The sequence below is a fragment of the Onychostruthus taczanowskii genome, unplaced genomic scaffold, assembly GCF_017590055.1.
Source record: "Onychostruthus taczanowskii isolate IOZ18803 unplaced genomic scaffold, ASM1759005v1 scaffold70, whole genome shotgun sequence".
NCBI classification, from domain to species: domain Eukaryota; kingdom Metazoa; phylum Chordata; class Aves; order Passeriformes; family Passeridae; genus Onychostruthus; species Onychostruthus taczanowskii.
Genome location: NW_024504787.1, coordinates 735,687 through 744,197, shown reverse-complemented (window position 1 = coordinate 744,197; position 8,511 = coordinate 735,687).

The window sequence follows — 8,511 nt, the reverse complement described above, 5'->3', positions numbered from 1 at the left end:
CTGTTGAAGCAGTGGGACAGTGTCATAAACTGAGAAAGGATTGTGAGGTACTGCCCTTCTGCCAAAAACAGTTCTACCCCATTGTATACTTCATCACCTGTGCTCTTGTGACTACATGGCGAGTCAAGAAGTGGCACCGATCTGGCCAAAAAACCCCCTATTTTGGGTGGTGTGGGGCATGCCAGGTTCATTTCAGGTGGATCAGCTGCATGAATGGGCTCACTGTGCCATGGTATGACTAGTGGAGTCAAACAGGGAGGAACGAAGGGCGCAGGAAAGGACTGGGTGGGAATAGCTCCAAATCTTTGGTGGGCTGCAAAGCCAAAGCTGGAACCTGCTGCTGCTCTGAGTCAGGCCAGGAGCTCCCTCAGAGCTCCTGTCTAAGAGGGAGCTGTTACCAGCAATAGCACATGTATTGGAGAGCCTGAACTGCTCAATCTGATGGCCTTGTCTGCCCCATGCAATGCCCAGGGCAGCTGCAGGACAGATCCTGACATGGGGAGACCCAGCAGGAAGAAGTGGTCCAGATCGTGGTGGGTGACAGCCTCCAGTGTCTGTCCAGGGGCTTGCACTGAGGTGGTGATTTCAGCCTGGTTTTGAGGAACAGGTGCCCAGCCCTCACCCCAAGGGGTGTGTGGCCTTTTTCCTTTTGCCCCTGTGAAGTTTGTGCGTTGCTGTGGCCCTTTGCTGTCACTGACTCTGGCCTAGAGACTTGGGGTTGCCTAAAATGCAGCTGACCTGGTCTCATAAAATCACAGAATTGTTTTAGTTGGCAAGGGACCTTGAAGATCATCTCGTTCCAACCCCCCCTGCCATGGGCAGGAACACTTTCCACTAGACCAGATTGCTCAGAGCCCCATCCAACCTGGCCTTGAACATTTCCAGGGATGGAGCATACACAACTTCCCTGGGCAAGTTTTCAGTGACTTATCAACCTCATGGTGAAGATTTTTTTTCCTAATATCTATTCTAAATCTACTCCCAACATCTCCTTACTCCATAACACCTCTGGTTGAAGTGCTGCTGAAATGCTGCTGGCCATCTCAGAGGGCTTGGCAGCACATGCCATGCCTTGTCAGGGGAATTGCAGGGCTGTGCTTGAGCTGATTGCCCCAAGGAGATGCTTGAGCTGGTCTTCAAGCAGGCAGAAAGGGATATTTAATGATCCCTGATCCATGCTGGCCAGGGAGGCCAACTTCCACGTTCTCAAGGACCAGGGAGAATCCGACAATGGGTGTTGTGGGAGAGCATGCACAGATAGCACAAGAGATCAGGAGGAAATCAGCAACGGGCACTGCCTTACTCAGCTCCTTCTAGCCCAACTCTCCTGCAGCACAAATATTTTCCCTGTCTGCATCCCTGGATCCACTGTTTAATCTAGTTTCAAATGCCCCAGGCTTTCCTTGGAAAAAACTTCTCCACAGCCTCATAAATCTTCCTGTCAGGGAGTTTTTTTCTTGCTACAGACGTGAGAATTTCCCTTTCTTAATTTCATGCTGCTTATCCTCCCTCTCCCATGCCGAGCCCTCCCCTGGATAGGCACTGAAGCAGGACAGGAGCAGCATATCTTTCTCTCAATCTGCTCTCTTATTTCTCACTTAGGACTTGTTCCTTTCTTCCTGTCTCGTCCTACCTACTCCTAGGTTATGCCATGAGAGCCTTGGGCTGTGCTGGCAGTGCTGGGAGAGGCACTCTCAGGATAAACCTCAAGGGGAGGCAGATGAGTTGCAGAGGCTCTCTGGAGCCTCTGGTGCCATGATCACCTCTCCTTAGCTTGCTCTCTTCCTAAAATCCCAGTCACTTCTCACCTCTGACAGACAGAAATGACCAGTTGCTCTATTTTTTCTGCTGTCCAGCTTAAACTTTCTTTGCTGCAGCTTCAGTCCCTCCCTGTATTGCTTTGCCCAGCACAGCCATGGAGTAGAGCTCATTGTGACTTTTGCTGAAGCTTTTCCTCCACTGGAAGCCTGCTTGTCTCCTACTCACACCACTGACAAGAAACACTGGATCTGAAAGTCCTTTGTGCTCTCCTGGGAAAGGGCTTCAGGCTGCTGCCTTTGCTGCCCACGTACTGAAAACAGATGAGCCCAGAGAAGCACCTTGCAGGTTAATCCTGAGCCTCTAAATGTGGTCAGGTTGGGTTGCAGATGTTGATGCCAGAGTGTATTTATTCATTTCACAGTTTTGCTTATTTATCAGATCCTGTGATCATTAAATTGTGCATTACCATTTGGCATGTGGCAGGTTTTAATTCCTATGGCTGGTTTATGCCCTCTGCAGGTATTAGCCTAAATGCATTTCCTGACAAGTGATGGATGCTCCAAAAAGCTGTGGCAACATATTTATTGATCAGAGCTCTCCATAACCCCAGCTCACTAATGCAAGCTCTCGCAGCGCTAGGAACTATTGTCTCCTCAGACTGTTTCATTAACTCAGATGTGGGGGTTTGGTCTTTCCTTTCACGCAGGATGGAGTAAATCTTGCTCAGTGTCAACTCTGACAACAGCTCCGGCGCTCTAAGGAGGGTAGACCTGTGCTTGGCAAGGGGACCTCTGAGGGATATTTTGGGATGGAGAAGCCCTTCAATGACTTTCCAGAGAATTTAGAGGAAAACGTGATCCTCCCAGGTGTATTTGGGGTTGGAAGGTGCCTCTGCAGTTGCCTTTCTTGCAGATATGTCTGAGCTACCTGCGCTCTGGGTTGTGCAGCGCTCTGGGCGCTGCTGCAGGCTCTCCCTGGAACAGATGGAGCTGGATGGGGAAGTGCCACCTCGAGGCTCCCTGCAGGGCTGCCTAGGTGCTTCAGGGAGTGGGGTGTGTCTGCTGCTGGCAGGGCTCTGCTTGGAAAAAACTAGTAGGAAAAGTTCTGCTGAGAAAGGTCTGTCAAGGGAAAAGCTTCTGCTAACCCTTGAAGAGGTGGAGGACCGGAGAGGCATCTTCAGTTACCCCCTGTTTCCTGGAGGTGTGTGGGACTCTGACACTCTCAGGAATCTAAGAGACTACCACTACCACTAGGTGAGGAGTAGATAATTAGATAATTGTGTGGCCAAGCTGGTCAAAAACTGGTCAGGAAACAAATTCAGCCCAAAGGCGAGTTGTGGAGGCTTGGAGTGACCATGTAGTGGAGACAGGGCTGCCTGCCCATGCACAGGGCATAAAATCCTTCCCCTCTCTGCAGCTGCAAAGCTTTGCTCCTGCCTGCTTTTCCCAAATCCACCCTGCACGAGTGTACCTTCCTCAGAAACAAAAACCAGAAGCCTTGAGCATTTCCCCATTCTTCTGGGAGAGAGCAGGCTAGACAAACGCAGGACATGCTGCCTTATTCAGCATCCCGGTAGAGCTGGGGCTTCATGACGTGGAACGACCTTGCAAGATCATGGCCAGAACTCTGCATGGTCATCACCCCTCCTCTGAGAGCAGCAAGGTGGGATGGCATCAGCTGGGAGATTATTGGAGCCCCGTGCCTTGCAGGGTGAAGTGGGGAGCTCATGCCGTGACAGTGGTTCTACAGAGCCACACCTGGACAGGGACACTGGGGTGGAGAAAAGAGAATGGAGCTGCCAAACCCATAGCTGGTGGGGGAAAAGGTGGGAGGTCAGAAAGAGCTGGTGGGAGGGTGATGAGGGATCCTGTTGGCTCCTCAGCTGTGGGAAACTCTGGCTGATCCAAACCTGCTGACAGGGTGTCTGCTGGAGAAGCTGCTCTCTGCTCGTGCTGGAGGGAAGGGACATCCTACATGCTGTAAATATTTCTAGAAAACAGCTTCTCACCCCTTCTCCTGCAGTTTGCATGGCCTGAACACCTGTGATAAGAAGAGATGAGGCTGTGAGGAGAGAGAGCTGTGGCTGCAGAGCTCTCCACATGGATGTGACCCCTGTGGCCAGCACTGGCCTCAGCTCTGCCAGTCCTCACCACCTGGGCATGGGTTATTCGTGTGCCCCATGGACACTGGCTCATCTCCTCTGACCTCTCTTGCACAAAGCTCCTGGTCTGGGGCTGGAAACTGGAAATGGATCCCCTGGAGGTCCTGAGGCCAGAAGAAAGATGAGCTTGTGCTCACACCTCACTCATGCCAAGGCTCACAGCTGCCTGGCATGAGCAGCTTTGGGTCTGAATTGACCACCAAGGGGTTAAATCCACCAACCAGCAAACTCAGTGCTGAAAGTAGAGTTTCCCTACAGTCCTATGTAATCCTCCCAAAATGTCACTGGTGCCAGGGGATGCTCATCCAGGTTTCCACTACATGGAGAGAAATACTGTTTGGTTTGCCTGTGTAAGCACTCCCATCTCTCCTCAGCTGAAGGTCTTGGGCCTGTTAGCAGGTGACCAATAAGTCTGAAAGCTCTCAGTTTTCCTCACAGCTTGATCACCAATGATAATGAACAGTGTCTTCAGGGGGCTGCAGCAGGGTATGAGCTGGAGCCTCCCTTGTTGAGGGCACCTGGTACAGTTGGGTGCAAAAGAACTTTGGGAAGGGCAGGGTTCACCCTCCTGTCATTGCATGGGCAGCCAAATGCCTGGGAGAAAAGAGCAGGACAAGGATATTTTCACCTGGGGAAACACAGAGAAAAGGACTCTTTTCACCTTCAACTTCCCATGCTGGAGACTAGTGAAGAGACACAGTTGTTTTTATAGAAAGAAACTGGGTCTTACATTGATAGAGGAAGATTACAGCTTTATGTGAGAAGAAGAAAGAAGCTAAATGAGGTGCTGATGCAGTGAGGATCTTTATTGTGAAGCACTCTTAATAATGCATAGAGTTGTACTCATCTTTCAGTAACTTTATTCCACTATTGTAAATCTCGTTTTAGTGATCCCATCGTTTCAACCTTAATTCTAGCTGGCATGGTGGAGCCATCTGCCAGCCAGGAGAAATTCTTACCTTCCCCTCCTCGTACCAGACACTGGGAAATGCTCTGCTCCCACAAATACAGCTCCCACATAGCTGGGGGCAGCACAGGGACCATCTGGAGCAGATGGACCTCCCAGACACCGCAGCGAGGAGAAGCGTCTGGCATTCAGTGGGAAACCAGAAATTGGGCAGGGAGGCATCCTGGGAGGAATAGAAATACAGCTTAAGAGCAAAACTTGACAAATCGGAGTGTGCAGTTAGAAATACTGTCCCTTTCACACAGCCTGTCCAAACACCTGCGAAAGCTCTCTTATCAGAGGAAAACCCCCAACCAAATAAATTAAATGTGTTTGGGTTTGTAAATCACTAGAATGGGACAGAAGCCAGCAGGTTTCCTCATGCATCCTGCTAACGCCTGTGTCCCTTTGCTGGTCCTGTGAGGCTGGAGACAAACTTTGGGAGCTGCTCCTGGGGATCGGGCGGCAGCGCCCGAGCTGAGCTTTAATTAACAGAAAGTGGCTGCTGCTCTGCTCAGCGCAGCAATCCCAGACTTCAATTGCTGATTGAGGCAAGAGCCATTTCTCACCAGGTAGAGGAAATAATGCTTGCATCAGAACATAAAAGATTGTTTTAATTAAACCTGGTACTTCTAAGCCTGTTGCTGGCTGCAGCCGAACGGGGGAGGGAGCTAGACTCGGTCAGAAAATTCCCAGAAAAAAGGCACTTTTTTTTTTTTTTTTTTCACTTTGTAGGCTGGAAATGGAGCATGATAGAAAAAGGAAAGGCTTTTGGTTTTTTTTCAGAGTTTTATTTCTCTCTTGGTCATACAGGCTGGGGGCATCACAGAATTGCCTGTGTGGCATCACAAAGGAGGAAAGGATTTCTTCTGCATCCAGCTCCGGGAGCTGCATTTGGCCCCAGGACTGACTGCAGCCCAGGACAGCCTGATGAGATCAAACCCCAGCCCCAGCCCCAGCCATCACTGTCTCATTCTCTGCACTGTGGTTCTCCCCTCCTTTCCCCAGCTCACTTTTATCTCCACAATGGCCTTTGCAGGAGTCAGTATCCAGACAAATTTCTGCCTCAGCACTGTAAAAATCTTGGGGTGATCTGTACTTAAGTCTGAGGACCCTTTTTTCCCAAGCAGCTTTGTGTCAAGCCTGTGGCTCTCCCCACCAGCAGCCAGGTCAAGTTCTGGGTGGTTTAGTCTTGTAACACAAGGGCAAAGCCAAGCAGAAACAAGCCCCAAGCTCACCAAACACTCTAAGCAGGCTGTAGAAAGGACTCCAGCTTCAGCTCTCTGCTGCATTTTCTAAATCTGTGATGATTTTGAAATCCTCAGATGGAGCAGCAAATCCCTCCAGCTGTTCCCATTCCCACTGTGCTCACCCAGCTCAGGAACATCTTACACTGATCACTGAGCATCTTCTCTGAGCTGCAGCAATCTGCTCCCTGGGCAGAGGCAGCCATCCAGGCAAAAACACATTTTTGAGTGCATGTCACCTTTGGGGCTTTCCTGCTGAAGAAGGTAAAATTCAGAGCTCCCAAAAATCATGACTGCCCTGGGAATCAAACTGGATTTAGGCTTGGGCTTCACAGGCAAGGGACAACCAGAGTCAGTGTGACAGCACAAACAGCCCAGATGGGACACATGGGGTGGACCACGCTTTTCTGTAGCCACAGGCCACCTCCCACCCATCCATCCCTACAGGATGGAGAATATCTCCAGGTGGGTTTAGAACCATAGAATATGTTGAGTTGGAAGGGACCCAAAAGGAATCCCTGAAATAGAACCCCTGGCCCTGCACAGGACAGCCCCAAGAACCCCACCATGTGCCTGAGAGTGTTGTCCAGACACTTCTTGAGCTCTGTCAGACTTGGTGCTGTGACCCCTTCCCTGGGGAGCCTGTTCCAGGCCCAGCCACCCTGTCTGCTGACATGTTGCTCTGCATCATGTATGGCCTTTTCCTGGATTTGTTTTGCCTTTTTTTTTTTTTTTTTTTGGACCAACCTAGTAGCTCGTTCTTCAGGAGTCCCAAGCTGGCTGTGGCAGCACATGGTCTGGGTGAAGTGACCAGGGCACTGCCCTGCATCTGGAAAAAGGGGCTCCTTCTGAGCCCTTTGGAGGTGCTCAGGGCCTCCAGCATCTCCCAGGCCACCACTTCAAGCCAGGGGAAAGGCTCAGCCACAGTGGTGGGAGTGTGGAATGCTAGCAGCACCATCAGACCATAGCATCCAAAATGGAAACTTCCCAGCTTGCTCTGTGCAACTAGTTGATATTAAGTCCTCAATTTCTTGCCTAAAATAAACACAATTGAGAAAACATATAAAAATATGTCTGTATTCACAGACAGAAATACACTTACACGCCACATATCTGGAGTTTCAAATGTTTCATTTGCCCAGAATGCTGCTTCAGCAAAACCAAAACTATTTGCAGAACAAAGTCAGTCACAAAAACCCAACTTTCCCAACTCAGAAATTTCTGGGGGCAAAAGCAACAATGACTATTAAAATGAAACTGCCTGCCAATGTATTTCCAAACCAGAGAGTTGCAGATGAATCCAAATGGTCCCATTTCAACACTGGAATAAATTTAGACAGACAAACAAGTAAATTGAGTCTAGCATGAAACTACTGGAAGTTATCAAACCAATCTACTGTTCTTCCCTTCCTTCTTCCTTGGAATTACCAGCTCCTCACTACCAGTAAGAAAGTAAAAGAGCTCAAATTTTTGTCTCACCACAAGACAGGAAATAGTCCTGAAATCTCACATATTTCCATGGATTAGATTTTTCAAAGTTTTATTACTTATTTACAATGTCTCATGGTGCTTATGAAATGCCTCCTGCTAATGTCTGAACTAAAATAACTTCACCTGATTGAGCAGAGGAACCAAGACGTTCTGGTGGTGCAACAGGGATGTTTTTCAGCTCTCTGGGTCCTGTCGGGGGGGCTGCAGCCAGCTGAATTAAACTGCATATGCAAATCTTAATTAATTAGCAATTAGGGATGGCAGCTTGTCAAACTGCAAAGCCTGGCACTGAAAGATGCACTCTGTGGCCACATCCTTTCGGAGTGTCAGCCCTTAAGCAGGGCAGCATTAAAGCTTTAGTGACAGGGATGTGTCGTTAAGCTGTGGGCTTTGGGAACATCCAGCTCAGTTCCAAGGAGCACAAAATGGATGGAAATGTATTGGACATGGATGGAAACGCACTGGAGATGGTCTGCCCCAAATTGCTCTCTATAGGCATAGAAGAGGGGGTGTGGGTTATGGGCTCTTTTCTCTCCTCACAGGTCAGGTGTGTTTGTGACTCTCCAGCCAGACATCCCCTGGCTGGGGACACCAGGTGGATATCCCAGCTTGCAGAGGCAGAGGCCTTGCCTCCCTGGAGGTCTTACTAGCCTGTATCAGAGCCCACCTCTCATCTGCGCCACTGCTGGGACTAGCTCAATCCATGCCAATAGAGCAATTTCCTTAAAGCCAAATTTAATTTTGGCTCATCCTGGCTGGAGTCCGTGGGTGCTCACGTGGCTGTGTGCACCAGGACAGGCTGTTGGGCAGCAGAGCCAGAGCTGTGGTGGTGCAGCACATTTCTCATCACAGCCTCTGCCCCGTGGGAGGAAACGCTCCCCTGCACAGCACTGCCCACATCCAGC